At 43.2% G+C, this 18190-nt stretch overlaps 1 long non-coding RNA gene across 2 annotated transcripts in view; it reads right to left on the bottom strand.

Moving 5' to 3' along the window:
* Positions 1–1121: 1121 nt before the first annotated feature.
* The window catches only part of LOC113976853, a 118084-nt gene continuing 101015 nt past the window's right edge, over positions 1122–18190 (bottom strand). The window contains exons 5-7 of one of the 2 annotated variants that reach the window (XR_003537178.1): positions 7031–7121; positions 4546–4629; positions 1122–2020 (exon numbers count right to left, since the gene is read on the bottom strand). This is a non-coding gene — a long non-coding RNA (uncharacterized LOC113976853). Of the gene's footprint in view, positions 2021–3041; positions 3944–4545; positions 4630–7030; positions 7122–18190 lie in introns of those variants that run through there. The other variant, XR_003537177.1, reaches the window with a different exon arrangement.

The following is an 18190-nucleotide window of genomic DNA, read 5'->3' as shown; positions in this document are numbered from 1 at the left end:
CTGAAGTGTGTTCTAGACAATTTACTCCCTTTCAAGCAGATTTAATTTTTTTTTTTATAACCTGTCTGCAGCTCCTCATCTCAGCTGGCAGAACAAACCTGAGATCCAAAGGACCACATCTGCAGGGCGACGTCGAGCAAGCCTGAGTGTCTGCACAGCCCCGCTCTCGGCGACACATTCTGGGAAGCACTCGATAGGTAACATCACAGCCTCTCAGCCAGGAAACTAATTACCCCCAAGCAGCAGCAGAGAAGGCACCACGGAGTTTCTGGTGGCAGAGAGAGGCACAAAGAGACCGTGTGCCCCATCCGGGTGTAGAACAGCACCGTTTTAAGGAAAACAACCCAACGGAGGAGGCTGGGCCTCCGAGAGCGGGCAGTTACTGGAAGAGCTGTCACTATGCCAGGCCACATCAGCACTGGATTTACTGTGCAGCTTTTCTGTCCAGAAAGTGCCTGTGTGGAGCAGAGCAGGCAGGAAGCAGCAGGACCGAGCTGTGCTCCTGCCCGTGTGTCCCCAGGCACTGCCCCGAGCACATACAGCTGCCTGGGAATCTTCCACGCAGGCACACAAAACACTGGTGCTCTAGCAATACAATAAAGCTGCTTTGAAGCGGGGGCAGAACCAAACTGTTTCCTCCAGCAGTGCAAAAGCCCCAGATTTTGCCTTACTGCAGTATTTTCAAGAAGAGTGAAGCATTTTAATTCTTCCTCCCTGCAGTTCATTACCCTTTGTGCTCTGTACCAGCTCCTGGAAGCCCTGTGAAAGTTGATTTTAGTACATCAGAACTACAGAATAATTTAGGTTGGAAAAGACCTCCAAAATGATCAAGTCCAACCTCTGACTTAATACCACCTATGCCCACTAACCCATGTCATGAAGTGCCAGGTCCACTCGTTTTTTGAGAACTTCCAGGGATGGTGATTCCACCACTGCTCTGGGCAGCCTGTTCCAGTGCTTAACCGTTCTTTCAGTGAAGAAATTTTTCCCAATACCCAGCCTGAGCCTGCAACTTGAGGCCATTTCCCCTTGTCCTGTCCCTAATTCCCTGGGAGAGGAGACCAACCCCATCAGGCTCCCCTCTCCTGTCAGGGAATTGTAGAGAGCGAGAAGGTCCCCCCTGAGCCTCCTTTTCTCCAGGTTGAGCCCCCCCAGCTCTGTCAGCTGCTCCTCACAGAACTTCAGTTCCAGACCCTACACCATCACCCAAGATGAACCCATCTGTGGAGTCCTGATTACAGGCAAAAAAGTATTTTCAAACTCTTCAGGGCGCAGAAAACCGTGTAAAAGACTAATCACATCATTTCCTAAAGCTTTATCACCTTCCAAGATGCAGCTCTCTTCCTTTACCACAAGGACAACAAAACCAACCAGCTTAGACTAGGAACCAAACTTCTAGATGGCTGAAGGAGAGAAATCAAGTTAGTGGGGACAGTTCTCACAAGGGCATCTGTCAGCAGTACAGCTGACACAGTCCTCTCCAAGAAAATCTTCATGAGAAAGTCCAAGAAACCTGAGATCCATCTGTGAAACAAGGGAAGCAATGACACTTCCCAGCCATTATCTTCCCAGGACAAGGCTAAACCGTGCTGTAGCATCTCTTCCACACATTGCATTCGTGACACACATGGATTTGAAGCCGAGGTCCGGCTCCATGGCTCTGCCTTTACCACATGATCTAGGACGGGTGCAGACCACAGCATCTCCATCTGACTATCCAGAGAGCAAGTTCTGCCATTTAATATCATTTGCACTTCTGAAGAAAGCATCTTTCAGAACTTGTAATAACTCTGTGTCTTTCTAGAACACGGCTAATGAGAAACACGCTCGCGTTAGGGCTGTAAACTGTCATTTCTAAATTGGAAAAACAAATGAACTGCACAGAGAGAGCTATTGTGCTGCTCCAAGATGCCTCCTTCTAATTAGGTCCTGGAAGTTTTAGAACATTTTCAGATCTTGAACTGCTCCATCCTTCTTAGATTTAATGATCAGAAGAGATGAGGGCAACTTTCTCATTGAGCTGGGAAGAAGAAGAGGAACAGAGGAGTTAATTTTTTTACATTTACATGCAAGAGCTTGGAAAATAGGAAGAGCAAACCCAGAATTCACTGTAAATTGGTAAAACCTCTAGATGGAAGAGCATTTGATTACATTTTTGTTTCCGTAATTACAAATTAAGTGTTCTGTAATCCTCCAGAGGAAATTATGAGAATGACATGCCAGTGACTTAAGCCCTAATCTTAAATACTTCATAATTCATGTTTTTATTTGACATTGATGGGATGACTTGCATGAGTAAAGCTTTGTCTGCAATTAAAGCACCGCAAGAATAAAGTTTACAATGGTTTTGTTTTGCTGCTGAGTAACTGTACTGATTTACAGGTGGTTTAGCTGCATTCAAACACCTATCAGGGAACCTCTCTCTTCCACTGACGAATTCCCGCAGAATTTCTGCACTTGGAATAATTTGAGAACTGTGATCTCATCTGGGACTGCGAATGACAACTGTGGGTGCTTTATCAGATTAATCAGGGATAATCAGAGAGAACATGCACTGGGTGCGACTTGGAAAGACTTCCACGTGGACTAATGATCCTGCACAGGAAATTCATTAAAAAAATAAGTCCTACTGCTTCCTTTCCATGCCCTGCCACAACAGGAGCTGTGTAAATGCATTTTGTGAGAGCTTGACTTAGGACAGCTTTACGATCCATGTGAAAGACCGAGCCAGCCTGTGATTTGCAGACAATGGCCTGTGAGAACATTACATCTGAGAAACTGCTCAACTTACCGTAACTTTTTAAATTCCCCCCCCTTTTTTTTTTTTAAATAAAATGTGGATCCAGGGGAAGATGACAGAGTGACAAGTCTGCAGAAAGGTTCTGTCTGTAGCAGGGGAAGGGACTGTGAGAACTTCCTACTTAACGCCTCGCCGTGGATCTCATTTATGAGCTGCTGCAGACACCCCATGGCATGATGGAGATGAAGGAACCACTGAGAAATTATCTGTCAGCTGAAAAACCAATTAATACTAACTGCAGTGAGAAAAGAACTGTCTACCCAGACAGAAATTGAGACTGTGAAGTCAGTTACAGATGTCTTTAAGGGAATTTTTTTTTTTGGTCATTTTCAACTTGAACTTAAACCACAGCTATTGGGGAAAAGCTGCTTCATCTTTTCTTTTTCTGCACCATCAATCCCCCAGCGTTTTCACCACCAGCTTAATGAATTCCAACTATCAAGAGAGCTCATCCGCTATGTAATTTGTCTTTTTTTGTTCCCTTCACTAAACAAGCAGGAAAAATGTTTTTAATTTGCAAGGCTGAATAAATGCCTACTGTGTTTGCCAAGACTTTATTGACATTCATGGCTGTCCACAAAGCTGACTGACTTCTCACAGAGATGGTTTATCTCCTCAAGTAAAAAAAAATAAACCTGCCCGAACAAGAAGATGTTAATCTTCCTTAATAAAATAAATGAAAAGCAGCAGTTCAATAAATAATCCTGTGGCTAGTGAAACCCCTTCATCCAGGATATGGTCCCAGAGCAGATTTTTGTTGACAGCAAGATCACTTAGCATTGGGACACCCTCCAGTGCTCACTGCTGCCTCTGATGCTGCAGTTCATGTCACCTTCAGTTGTACCAATACGACTGCCCATGGGCCACGAAGTTCATTCAAATGATTCTAATTCAAAGGAAAAAAACCAAAATATAGGGTTTCTTTTCTCGACTGAGTTATTTTCAGCCATCTGGTTTTCCGCACGGTCAGGAAAGAGAATGGCACTGCATTGCTGCTGGGCTGGAAATGAATGGCTGGGAGTGGGCAGAAACTTATTAAGCTGGCAGTAGCAAAAGACATGAACTGTGGAATTACACCTTGGATAGCATCAAATCCCATCTCTCTTGCTCAGCTGGTCACGAGGAGTTGAGATGAGTTTCAGCCTGCAACGAAACACAGCTCTTGAACTTTCATGAGAAAATCAATACACTGAACTCTGAGGTTCTTACTCAAGTTTTACTGGGTTTTTGCACAAGGTCCAACTTCCCCCAACAGGCCTGAATTTTTCCATTTGAATTTTTCTTACTGAACAATTTTGCTGTCTTATGTTAAATGGGCAGTGTGCAAGAAACAATCAAAGCCTCCACGAATGGAATTTAATATGATCAGAAGGTCTGCAGTGGCTTGATATAAACAGGTAAGGACAAAAAGCATTTGTGAGGAAATTACTGACATGAAAAACCATTACTGCAAAGATTTCCTACACTGATGAGAGTACTTCCATTCCTTCCTGTGCTTTGTTTAGCTGCACTGAGAAGAACTACAAAGTAAGAGATCTGGGGAACATCCCTCTGGAACAGGGACACAGCTCTCAAATAGAGACAGTTATTTCCCACTAGTGAAACATCCAATTTATCCATTATGCACACACAATACCTTTATCTTTTTAATTTCAAAGCTTCTCAAAGCTTTGAGCAATAAAGGCTTGATGGCTACAAGGTATTTATAACAGCTGATACCAAGGAAGGACACAGATGTTCTGTACCTCAGAAAAAACAGCCTCCACCATGTACAGCTTTCTCCATGTGCTTCTGGGACAATTCACTAATGACAGGTTTGTCATCAGAATCTGGAAGAAAAAAACAAAACACAAGAAGCTGTTTGAGTTAGTCCCCTCTGTGTTGTTCTGCAGAGAGATAAATTAAAATACAACTTCAGAATCATTTTTCTCTTCCTCCAGGTTCTTACACAGGCTTTTTAGCCACGTTATGGCTCCTCACAACCCGAATTTATGTGAGCGCATTTATGGTCAGAACAGGCAATCACAGTGTACCACTAAGCAACAGCAGTAAACACAGGTATCATGTTCCCCTTGGAAGGAGTAATTTCTGATTAGAGCTTCAAAATTCATCAAAAGAAATTGCTGTCTCTGTTTCATAACAAAGTACCTGTTACTCCTTTTAAGATATATCCAAAGATGTATCCAAACCTCCTGGCAGACTCCTGTGAGGTGCAGTCCACCTGTGCACTGACTCCATGGCATTTTGAGCCCTCATGCCACAAGGAAATAAACCTTTGTGGAGGCAGAATTCATATATAGCAGGTGCCAGAGAATCACCTGCTGCATACAGCAATATCCTTGACGTAGAAGTTGCCTCAGATTTACTCTGAACTCTGTTTTGAAACCTCTTCAGGCTGATTTTGGGGATTAGCAGCAAAGGAAATCCTAAAAATACAAAACCAGGCTTATCAAGCTGGGGAAAAAAAGCACTAAGATGTTTTTGTGACACAGGCTTCAGGATATGAATTATGCATCACCAAAAACTGACTTCAGTTTGGATGGGAGGAGGGAGATTTCTGTGCATCCAAATCCCAGCACAACGGGCACAAACTGCTCTGCAGGGAATTATGATCTGCATCCTGTAAAAACATTATCAATCTGAGAACCCTCCTTTTTGCCTGAGTATTATTTTGTGTTAATTATGAGAACTTGAGGCAGAAATACCCTGCCTCAAATATGTAATAACAAATACCTTCTTGGAATCAGTCACCATCCATATCAGAGAGGGCTACTAAAACCATAAGGAAGCAGGAACAGCCTGGCTTCAGCCTCCCTCTATTTCTGTCCACATTCCCACCCTGTGCCCATCACCATAGCAGCTCTTCAGTCAAACACCAACCTCTGGGGCAACAGAGGCAGGAAAACAGTGGGTTTTTTCCCAAAGGGATCAAGATTTGCTGGATAAAAGCAGCTGATGTTGTATTTTAGCAATTGGACAGGACAGACATAAGGAACAATGTAATTCCCTGCTGACTGCTGAGGTATGTTAATGAAGAGATGATAATGAAGTAGGCACCCACAACAAAACTCACTGTTGCTTGTCCATGTCTTTACATTATAAAAACACTTTTTTTTTTTTCATTTCTACTGCTGCCTCACATATTTAAAAGTATCTCATTGGGATCTGGGAGAAAAACAATGACCATTACGAATAAAAAAATAATATTTCTTCGGCTGAAAATAGTTCTTCTGACTGAAAGCTTTTGGGATCTAACAGCGATGAGCATCATTTTTAGCAACCACCCTGGCACTGTAACTGTTATATAAGTTTCAATAGAAGTGCTAATCCCATCCCTGAGTAGAAATGTCCATCATGGAGCACTCCCAAAGCTACACCTACTGTTTGTATCCTCGTGCCATGTGTCATATCACAGTCACTTCTGTCCCTACAAAGTGAGCTCTTAAAACCAGGCACCCTTTAATGTTGTTGCCTCTCTGCTTATCTCCAGCACTGGATTAATTTATGCTGCTCCACGAATCATCATGGCAGTTTGTCTGTCAAAGGACCTGGAAAGAACTGCTCTTGCATATCTTTTAAAAATAACAATAAACACCACGAAAACATTTATTAGTCTGTAATTTTTGTCTGATATAATACAAACTCAGACTACTTTGGAAGACTCCACAATTGCTGAAGAGGAAGTGAAATTAAAATTATCACACAGAAAAGAAGATAACAATTAAGAAAGATAGGAAATTCAATCAGACCACTTCAAGTTTTAACCTCAGCTGAATTCTTACGCCTCACGAACACACTGCAGCGGATCTTTTATCCAAAGACAAATATTCTTTACTCCTCCCATCATGCATGACACTGCAAAAAAACCCTGAAATGCAAGCCAGAAATACTTTCAGAGTGAAACAAGCCACCTCTGAACCTTTCCTTATTATGCTAAAGAAGCACAACAAGGAATGGACGGGGCTCTGAGCAATCTGGTCTTAGTGGAAGGTGTCCCTGCTCGGGGCAGGGGGTTGGAACGAGATGATCTTTAAGGTCCCTTCCAACCCAAACCAGTCTGTGAAGCATAAATCAATTTTTTTTAAAGATATCCACTTCCTACATTCTGCTGCTGCACAGTGACAAATATAATATATGCCAGATACATTTACACTACATATTTCACAGCAGGAAAAATAACCGACGCAGAGATCTTACTCCACCAATGTACTGGAAACAGAAATTATTTACCTTTCAGTTTGCACAGATTTATGAACAGCTTTTCCCTCAAACAACATGTTTGTCCTTTGGCATATGCAGGACACCTTTGTGAGATCAGCACCTGGAATTTATGAAATGGTTTATGTAAATGCGTGTGTGCGCATTTCCAGTTTAGCTTCCCCTAAAAATACAAAAAAGTCACATGGTTACGGTAAAGATAAAGATTTTAGGGACTGAGCAATGGCCTGTAAGCTGTGCTAGAGACTGGAAGAGCCAGGAGATGACAGGGATCTTCACTGCATGCTGAGCAAGGATCATCTGGATCAACTGGTGAGCATCTGGCAGGGCTGGAATCAATTACATTTGCACAACCACGCACAGCTTAGAATATTTAGTGATCTTTCCTCCTGAACCCCTGCTACTACTCAGTTTGTGCATGTGACTTCTGTTACAGGACAGTCACATCATCAAGAGAAAAGCAGGCAGTGTGCTTCAATAATAAACACTGATGCTGGCACACGCCATGGAAATCACAGAGCTAATCAGAGGACAACTTAAGGCTCCACATATTGAACACAGCCAAGCAAGAGATGGGGAAAGGGGCTGTTGGATTCTGAAAGTAATTCTGATTTATGGAATAGTTATTGCTCTGATCGACTACAGCTATTAAACATCTTTAGCTGCACTAGGAAAGCGTGTCCCTATCCATCAGGAAAACATAATGTGCACATATCCAATATTTGTGGTCTTATTAGTCTCCTCCCTGCAACTGGTTTCACCTGTTGAAGCTGCAAACAAGGTCAGCATCTCCTAATTGGAGCGTCAAAGCATGGCTGAACTTCTGATTTGCCTTGAGACCTGAGAAACTCACTTTGTGCAGATTTTAAAGCTACTGTAGGTATTTACCTTCCCAATGATTTCCAAGAAAGGCAACTACTGTAGCAGGGCAGAGACCCTGTCATGGATCAAAACACACCAATCTAGAAGCTTCACATAAAACAGAATAAAATGTGTTTGGTTTCTAGTTTACTGCCTGAGGCAAAAAAGTGAGAACACACATAAAAGAAGAGAAAGTATAAGGAATAATGAGACAATAAAACCTGATATAAAGGCAGATTAACAGCCCACTGGCCTTTCTACTCTGGGCTGCATAGAAAGATATAGTTTTAAAACAGAGGCTTAAATAAAAAGGTATTTTTGTGGCATATACAGAGGGCTGGCATGGGAGAAAGTTCCTTTCTCTTGGCACTACACTGTGCTATCAATCCACACGTGTCCAAGCCACACAAACACCTTGCAAGGAAAACAAAATGAGGCACAGAGGTGCAGGTCTGAAACTTGAGTGCAGAGAGAGATAGAGAAATCAAATCCACGTTTGCAAAGAAATCTGGGAAGAGGTAAGATGCAGAACGTGCACAGAGAGAATGTCACCGTGCACATTAGAAATATGATTAAGAAAGACCACAACCCCCACCCCCAGAATTACAGACATCCATGCAGAATGGAATCTCCAGCTGGAAAGAGGATTGATGACACTGAAAGTCTGACCAGTGAACAAAAGGGAAGGATGAAGAACTAATTATAAGATGTGGTTAAGAAACAGCAACTAGAAACTTCAAGGTTTCAAATGAATTCAAGGGACAGATGTCAGTGTAGGACGGAATCACAGAGGGGAACACAAAACTGCAAATGACTGGTGGAACTTCCTATTTCTAAAAATCTGGCCATTACTAGACAAGGAACGCTAACTAAACCTAAAGAAACACCAGTTATTTAGTCAATGAGAGATTTCACTCTTTATTCTGCCAGCATTCAAGTTCTCCTGTTTGTAACAGACATACTAAGTTAATTCATCAATGACTAAATGAGTTCAGTTAGTTCACGGCATGTAATTAATTAATTCTCCTCTGTTAACAGGCACATCCTAATGTCATTTTGTACTATTTTGCAAATTCAATTTAATTTATTAGACACAATAAGAAAAAGGGAATTTGAAGGCAGAAAACAAAACTGCAGCGAAGACAGATGCAAAACCTACGGAGATAATGCACAACATAAATACCATCTGGCAGCAAGGTCCCTTCCATGCCCAGCAGGGATGACTGTTCTGCATTAACTGTTTTGTGCTTAGAACAGGTTTGGGATGATGGGTACAGGAATGTGGCAGCTGCCAGCTCGTGGTGGTGTCCCCACAGCCATTTCCCTGCAGCTGGACTGAGTTCTCAACTTGTACTCCCCCCTTTCAGTCCCTCAGCAAACAGTTTCATCAAGAAATTCTTTTTTCACAGAACTACTTTAGATTTCCTTGCGGTTTTAATAGTGGCCAAGGAAATTCACTGAAGATTATCCCCGTAATTCCTACTGTAGCCACTGTGAAGGTTAAAAGGATTAAAGAGTCGAAGTGATGACTGGGATAATAAAGTATGTGCTATGTAACGCCAGCTGCACAGGCCTTGACAGAGTGAAGTCTAAGAAAAGACAGAAGAGGAAAGTCTTCAAACACAAAACCTGACGATCGCTTGAACGCGGTGCGTACGTACACCTGGCACTCCAAAATCCAGCCGTAAAGCAGGAGCTGGGAGAGGAGCTCAAACAGGTGTGGGATGGTGGTGTCAGGCAGCACATGCACCAGTGCAAAGGTGGGAGCAGCACCACGTTAGGCTGGATCTGCCTGTCAGACACACCAACTCCTTCAGCAGCTTCCTTTCAGCACAGAGAGAAAACAGCAGAGACGCTCCCTCAGCCAAGGCAGGAAATCAGCTGAACCATGATAATGTGAATGGACTACAATTAAACCCTCATTACCAGAGAAACTAAGGTAGGTTTCCATCAATAACAAGCCTTTGTTGGTGTAGCACACACAGGACAGGAGCTTTGGGAAGGCCAGTCCTGCTGCTGAAGAAGGCAGTGAGACACGGCTGTCCTCAGACGGCTGCCTGAGGAGCATCTCTTTGCCATGAGACTGGGAGGCTGCAGCCATCATCCACGGGGCCTGTCTTGGTTCTGCCTAAATTTTGGTGGCATTTAGGTGCCTGAAGTCCAGACTGATAAAACTCCCTACTCAGTAGCTGCTGGGGCATCAGCACGTGCCATATCAGAGCCTGGTATTTCCTGCTGTTCACAGCTGAAGGTGTCCCACCTGGAGCGAGGGAACCTGCCTCTCACTGACATTCTGCTGCAATCTATTTAGGCAAAAAGCAGCCTGAACACCACAAAGTCCCCTGAAAGAGCCTAAAATCCACCACAATCCATGCCAACACCAGAGAACAAGGCTGCACAGGAGCGCTGGTGCTCACTATCTTCACTGGACACAGAGGCACCCACATGGAAAGCAGGAGAGCCCCTTTCTATGCCTTCTCAGCCTTCAGCTTCACACTATCCTGGAAAACTGGAGAAGCACAGATCCAAGATGTGAGGCTGAACATCTCTCTGCATTGGCTGTGCAGCTCCTGAGCTTCCCTGTGCTCCCTGCCACACACACACACACCCTCAGAGCGACTGATGCCCAAAGCTCAGCCTAATGTGCCCCAAGCAAGTTCCCTCTGGAGTGTCTCCCTCTCTGCAAACTATTTTGATTCCAAAATTCCACGACATCCACACCCCTGCCATCTTCATAATACCACAAGCGTCCCCCCAGCCTTTTCAGTCTCATTCTGTTCCATTCTGGTGGAAACTGAGCTCTGCCCTGTCATCCAACATTTTTTCACAGCACATGTAGGAAGTATTTCCTAATTCTGGCTCAAGCAGTTGGGCTCCACACCCAAGGGCAAATATCCAGCACGGAGACATAAACTGGGCACCCCTGTGCTTTAGAAAAATTTAAAAACCAGCTCAGTGCTGGATATTTTTAAAGAGGGTGTATGTTGCATGTACAGGGGGATGGAGCTAAGCATCATTTTGATCTGAAGCTTAAAATACACAACCTTTCCAGGGCTACTTCTGTATTTCCATGGAAAACTGGTAATATTCTTGAATAAAATGAGTAATTAAAAGAGTTTTTAAAGGGCTTACAAGGATAGCAACACAGAGAGAACTGATTGGGACCACGCCACAGCACTGCAGTAAGACAAGGAATGACTATGATTATGTTTGAGGTACTGTAATTTAGGAGAAACTGTAGCAGAACTGTTACAGCAGCTTGCTAATTCTATTACTAATCCTTACATCACACTTTCCAGACTCCTTACGGATTTCCCTCCTAACAGCCTCTGCTTTATCAGAGTTTTTTTCGCAAAAGAAATTACAGTAACTTATGCTACGAGTGAGTAACTGTGTCAGGGGGTTGGTAAGGAATATTCACTTGCATTTCCAGACTGGAGCAGCCCTCTGCTTACTGTGCTCTCTACACCATCAATCTGAAACAGCCTTCACCCTGCCTTCAGGGCCATGAAAGTTATATTAGGTTTCCAGTTAAGGTGAGGATAATGTGTATCTGGTATGAATGTGACAGGATAGGCTAAACCACCTAAAAATAACTGAAGTCAACATGCAAACTGCACTCTACAGATCTGTAAAATACTGTACAGATCTATAAAACAGTACAGACTCAAAGCAAGAAGTCAGACCACAGGAATACAGATTATGAAACTGTGAAAATTCATTTAAAGCTGTATAATTAAGCCCACACAACAAATACTTCTTTTTCTTCTCTTAAATATATCTCCCTCACTTCACATGTCAATATTACTAATAAACTGCCATGTATCCTTGCCCATGGCTACAAAGCTCTTTCTTTAAACACCCCAGTCCCAGATATTTTCGGATGTAAAGGAATGGAGGGAGAGGACTGGCGACAATGCCCCAACTGAACTTGTATTTTTTCTCCCCAAATCCATGCTACTGCATCCTAAAAGAGAGATGCTGAGCATATCTGCTGCATCACTTCTCTGAATCCCTGCCAGCACTATCTGCTCTCTGAAATCCCCCATGGAGATTTCCAACACACCGTGAGCCCTGCACAGCTCCGCCTCTGACCCTTCCTGTTTAGGACTCCTGAGCAATGGGCTTTATCTCATTAATTCAGTGTTTTTTAGGAAACTACTTTTTCCTGCCAGTTTTTAAACCCAGAGGAATTTTCTAGATGTGCAGTGACAGCGCATGAGTAATAGCTCCCTCATTAAACTACCAGGGAGTCATAAAACAAAACAAATTGTTCAGCTTCCCAGTGTTTTTCCGATTTGCTTTCCCTTTCCAAGCCCTGTAGTGCTCACAAACATCCAAACTATCTAAGTGACGTCATTTCTAGTCAGAACCCTTAAAGGAAACAACACATCCTTTGCCTGTTGCTCAATACTCTGCTATTCTTGCAAGTCATTTATTTGTGCCCCAGAGTAGTTTCAAGTCGTTTTATTTTTTTAAATCAAGACCCAGCTGTGCCCACATGAAACATATACCTCCAAAATCTGACATCAAAAACTCATTTGGCACGAGAGAAGGAGATGTGTCACGTTTGTTGCTGCTGGTAACAGGTTCTTTATCCCATTTTGAAACCTGGAAGTCACAACTATACAACGTACGGAACAGTGATTCAAGGAATACTCTGAACAGCCATAATTTCTACAGTGCTTTGTGAGAATGAGAGACAAGACCTCAGTCTCCTGTGTTTCTATTCAAGATGAACAGAACAAGACACCAAACTCAGCCCTGGGAGGTTAACGTGTTTGACAATATTTGTATTTAATATATAATTTGGTAAGACTACAGGAGTGGTGACACAACTATCTTGGTTTTCAGAACAATCCTTTAAGATGCACATGTAATTTTCATGTTAGCAAAGGAAGGACTCAGTAAAGTCAAAGGTGACCTGAGTTCAGTGTTTTTACTGAAGAATGTGGCTTACTTCAGGAAAACTTCCCTTCCTTTTGCCTGAACAAATTGTGGGAGCCACAGAATGAAAACCATTTCAGACAGCCTGAGCATCTCACACCACTGAGATTTTAATGCCATCTTTTAATGAGCAGCAGAAAGCAAAGGAATGAGATAAACTGGGAGCTCCAGACCACAGTTCCCAACACATTTGGCAGTGGTGAGGAGACCCATCACATGTACCAAGCTCACTGACCTTGCAGATTTCTCCATGACTAGAAAACCAACCAGTTGGATGCTTATTCCCTTTTAGATAAAACTGCTGGTACCCTGTGCTCAGTCTATCTCCAAGTCAATGGTTTTGTTGCTGAGGAAAAATCTGCAGCTTTAAACACCCATCTGAGACAGACAGAAGAGTGATTAAAGTCAGGGAGAAACTGCTTGAGCAAAACATGAGCGGAGACCCCAGCCCAGAGCCTCAGGGATGTTCAAGAGCCTCACTGCTAATGATTTCACTATGAGTTGGGTATTCAAACACCCCTAAGGACACAGGCTGTCAGAATTTGCCTCTTTACTCTGCTTTATAATTGGCAACAAAGGTGGGAACAACTTGCCAGCTTTGCTTGTCAGATCATCCTTACGACAGTGTGTGGAGGTACCGATGAGAAAGGGGGATTTCGTCAGGACTGAAATACATTGCAGACACCGTGGCAGATGGCACTGGGTGAACTGAAATGGAATTGAAAAGTTCAGAGTATTTTAGAGAAGGTTCATTTAAGATGAAACAAGGTAACAGCTTAAGAAACACAGAATAGTGAAGAGAGACAAAAACGTACTCCTCTTCATCCTTCTCCTGGCGTGCAGAGAAGCTCAGTGAACTAAAATGATTGTAAATATTTTGGCATTTACATTGTGGCCATAATTAAACACTGAGTTGTCCTGATACATTGGCACCTGCACAGACATGCAGCCCCCACCATCCTGCATGGTCTGCAGTCCAAAGGGTGAGGAAATCTCTCTTGGCATCTGTTTAAATGCAAGGCATAGGTGAAGGAGGGACCTCACAAGAACATGCCATACTCAAGACTGGCAAAGGGTTAAGAAATTAAGTCTTTGGATAGATAATCTAAACATCCAAGATTATTGGATTAATTAGTATGAAAGAGAAAGAATAAACCCCTGAATCTTCAGTTGTCCTCTATGAAGTCACCTCTCCCCAAAGTCTTTGGTACTGGTACTGTTAGAGATGTTACTGGAATGGGCAGATCACAGGTCTGAGACTCTGCTGATCCCCCGCTCCTGAGCCACAACTCAGCTCTGCAGTTCAACGTTTCAGAAGACAAGCCTGCTACTGAGGCAGAGTTTGGACAGCATTCCCAAAGCCGCAGGGCCCATCAGGCCTGCGGATAACTCCTCATTAAAAGAAGCAACAAGAAACAAAACCCCAACCTCTTTTCCAGGCGGTGAATGACACCAGCATGAGACTGACAACTTTCAGGATGAGGTCACCTCCGTTTCCCTTCAGAAATGAAGCTGGCAAGTACAATTAACAATAATTAAAAACTCCTTTCACAAAGGGACACTACACTTTTATTATCTCTGTTGAAGCCCAATCAAAAGCACCACAATGGGCTTGTTGATTTTTTTTTTTAAAACCAAGACACGATAAAAGACAGAAAGAAACTGGCAATTAAGAACAGAAACCCTATTTTCCTAGGTGCCGTAGTATTTTGGCTCAAAATACACATTATCCCCCACTTCCCTAGAAGAATAACTCAGTACTTACTAGTTAGCTATGGCAAAACATAAGCAAAAATTCTAATTTACAAAGAAAAAGCAGCTTAATGGGTAAATGAAGGTATTCATGACACTGAAACTTATATGGGAAGTGCAAGCAACAAGTTGTTATCACGTTCATGAAGTTACTGGCTTTGGGTGTAATGATTTTCTTCTGCACAGAGTTTGAGCTGCACAAATAGATTAAGTTCCTTTGTATACCAATTTACTATTAAAAAGGAAAAAATATATCAGAGTCAAACCCCATCCATGCATTCTGCTGCAATAATAATTTTATAAACCCTTTAAAATGTTTTTATTTCTTTGTGGACATTAAAGGTCTCACTGCTCCTTATCAGGGAAGATAGTTTGCTATTGGTGCCTCTCCCTAGAACTGCCAGATCAGATTTACCAGCAGAGCTTTAAGGTGCAGATTAAACCTTGGCAACTGGCTCTCACCCAGAAACTCGAGTGCTTAAATCACTCCTAAGTGTGATTACTTTTGAAAGATTTAGTGTTATAACCCCGAAGTGACCCTGCTGCTGTGCAATGCACACTACGCTCCCAAGTAATCTGAGCAGCATCGGGCACACGGGTCTTGCTCTCCCAGGAGCTCGGGTGAGTGGTTTTCCCAATATGGTGCCAATTTTAGGACAGAAGGGAGTGAGACATGAGGGGGTTAAGTGGGAAGCGTGCAGGAACGGAGGGTGAGCCGTGCAGCAGGTGGTTTGGCAGCAGGAAGCCCACCTGCCCCCAGAGCGATGCCCGCCGGACGAGGAGCGGTGCCAGCCCACAGCCCGGAATAGCAGCGGGGCCGGCAGAAGGGAAGGAAATGCACCAGTCTTAGGCAAGAGGTTGCCTCAGTTTGAACACATCAGCAGTTGAAGCATGGTTTACCAAGGGCCCGAGTCCACAGATCCCCATTGGTACCAAGGGTTGTGACTCTAGAGGCCAAGGACCGTGGACCAAGGAAGGATGATGTGGCACAAATCCCTTCATTCTGTCACTGCCACTTCACAGACAAGCCCTGAGAGTAAACAGGGAAGTCACGTGGTATCCACAGTGTCATGTAGTGACTTCCTGAGTGTCACCCGGGCTTAGAACGTCGCCTGCAACATCCCTCATGCCACAGAGTGTCTGCAAAAATGGGAACCTCTAAGCACCTCCTATCACCAACACCCATCCCGTCTCTGCCATCCTCCATGACTCAGGAATCCGTTTCTGGATGCTGCCGCGCATTTCCCACTTCCTTTCCCTGCAGTGCACATAACAGAAACGAAGCTGAGTGCTGACACAGTAAGTAGATTGATTGCAGTATTTTGCTTTTTGGACTGAGTCCCAATTTCAGTCTGATCTGGTTCTCAGATAGGAGGTTGTACATTGTCACGGCGTTTGTAAGAGCGGTTGCTACACTGATTCCACGAGATAGGAGAGGCTCTGCATCTGCATATCAGAAAGGCTGATCGTGCACGCTGCAGATGCATCAAATTTTCTCAGAATAATAAACTGGAGACACACTGAAAACAATATGGAAATCATTTGATGGGCCTCTTCCAAACACGCTGATATAAATACAGGTCAAATTTGCAAAGAGTGTTCAAATTCACATCGTTATGTTTTGAAAGCAATTTGAAAAGCAAAGATTTTAGAGAACAAGCCTGGGAGACAGCAGATTTGGATTGGTTTGTCCTATTACTACACCACTGACCATGGACCATGCCAGGGAAAAACTCAACTTTCAGTCAACTACTCAAATAATAGGTAAAATTTTCCCAATGCCCAGCATCCAGAAGATGTCACTGCAAGCTGGAATTAAGCACACAGGTACTGTCTGCTGCCTGGCACGTTGAAGATCATGCCTTTTAAAGGATGGTTATACACTTAAAACAGAGATTTATTAATCGCAAGCAGCTCAGAAGCTCATTTTCCTATATACTCTAAACCCAACAATTCACTGTCCCTTTTCTCTGACACTGTTTTATTACTTCAATTCAAGAAAGAATGCAGCCTTGCTAATACATGACTTCTGACAGGAATTCACACCTATGATATCACTATGATTTGTTCTGCACATATTTTAGACCAAAAAGCCTACAGCTTCCAGACATCTCCAGAAGAACAAGAGGGAGAAGGTCTTCAGACCCCTCACTATGTGTCAGTTGCTCAGCATTTCTTCTAGTAAATGAACCATAACCTCTTTAAGCAGACGAACTGCCTATCACAAATATATTGGTTCTACCAGATTGAGCAAGACAGACAAATAGTGAAAGCTTACTTCTGGTGATAAATAACAAGCTGCTTTGAACTGTTTTTTTCAGACCAGAATTGCAAATTAAGAAGCCCATGCATAGCCTCCACCACAAAGGACAGTAACATGTAAAAAGGGTGCTGTGAACTTTATTACAAAGGTGTATGACGTATATTCCAGACTAGAAACATTAGAAAAATGTTATTACACACACATATTTTTAATATTAGGCAAATGAGACATCTTGGATGCAGCCCCGGTCTTAGGGCAGCGATCACAACTGAAATGCACAGCTGATTGTAGGGAAAAAATTAAAAAATATTCAGACAAAACCACAGAATCACAAGGGATGGGTGATGTATTTTTTACCACCCTCCTTGCCCTTCCCCCTTGCAACATTTTAAATGGCTTCAGCATGTTAAAAAAACCCAACAAAACACCAAAAACCAAAAAACACACACAAAAATAATCTTACTTCTTGAAGCTGTCTGGTTGTTTCCCTACAGTCACTATCTCAGCATTACAAAGTCAATACAGCCATGAACTGCTGCTTTCTGGTTTACTGACATCAAGGGAGTGGTTCCCTTCACTTTCTCTTGAGCAATAAACAGACAACCTCTGGGTACTGAAAGTACTAGAAGATGGTATCTCCAGAAATAAAATCTATTTTGTCACAGCAGGAAACAAGATAATATGTACAGACTTCAGGCAGACCCTGTAACAGCCTTCCAGGACCTGAAGGGGCTCCAAGAGAGCTGCAGAAGGACTTTGGACAAAGGGCCTGGAGTGAAAGGACAAGGGGGAAATGGTCTTAAGCTGAAGGAGGGTAGAATTAAGATGAGGTATTAGGAAGAAATTCTTTACTATAAGGGTGGTGAGGCCCTGGCACAGGTTGCCCAGAGAAGCTGTGGCTGCCCCATCCCTGGAAGTGTTCAAGGCCAGGGTGGATGGGGCTCCGAGCAACCTGGGATAGTGGAAGGTGTCCCTTCCCCTGGCAGAGGGTTGGGAATGGATGATCTTTAAGGTCCCTTCCAACCCAGAGCATTCTATGATTCTGTGCCTACAGCCAGCCTATATCAATGCTGTGTTTAAAACAGGAGCTGAAGGGTTCAGAGCTCTCTCCGGGGCACAATTAAGTGAAACAAGCCAAGCCAAAGGGATGTATTTCTCATCAACACATCTTTAATCATGTTGTTCAAAACTTTCTCCATAGCATCTAAAACTGCTCTCTTGTGCAATCCCAACCCTTGAAAAAGTTAGTAACCTGACTCCGGTAGTAGCTTCCTGCACCTGCCCCTACAGGTAATAAAGGATTAGAGGGATCAGAATTGAAATGTTTAATAAACTTTGGGTTTTTTCTG

Source organism: Neopelma chrysocephalum, unplaced genomic scaffold, assembly GCF_003984885.1.
Source record: "Neopelma chrysocephalum unplaced genomic scaffold, ASM398488v2 Primary Assembly neopelma1_187, whole genome shotgun sequence".
NCBI classification, from domain to species: Eukaryota; Metazoa; Chordata; class Aves; order Passeriformes; family Pipridae; genus Neopelma; species Neopelma chrysocephalum.
Note: the sequence above shows the minus strand (reverse complement) of the source record. Positions and strands in the feature narration are given on the sequence as shown.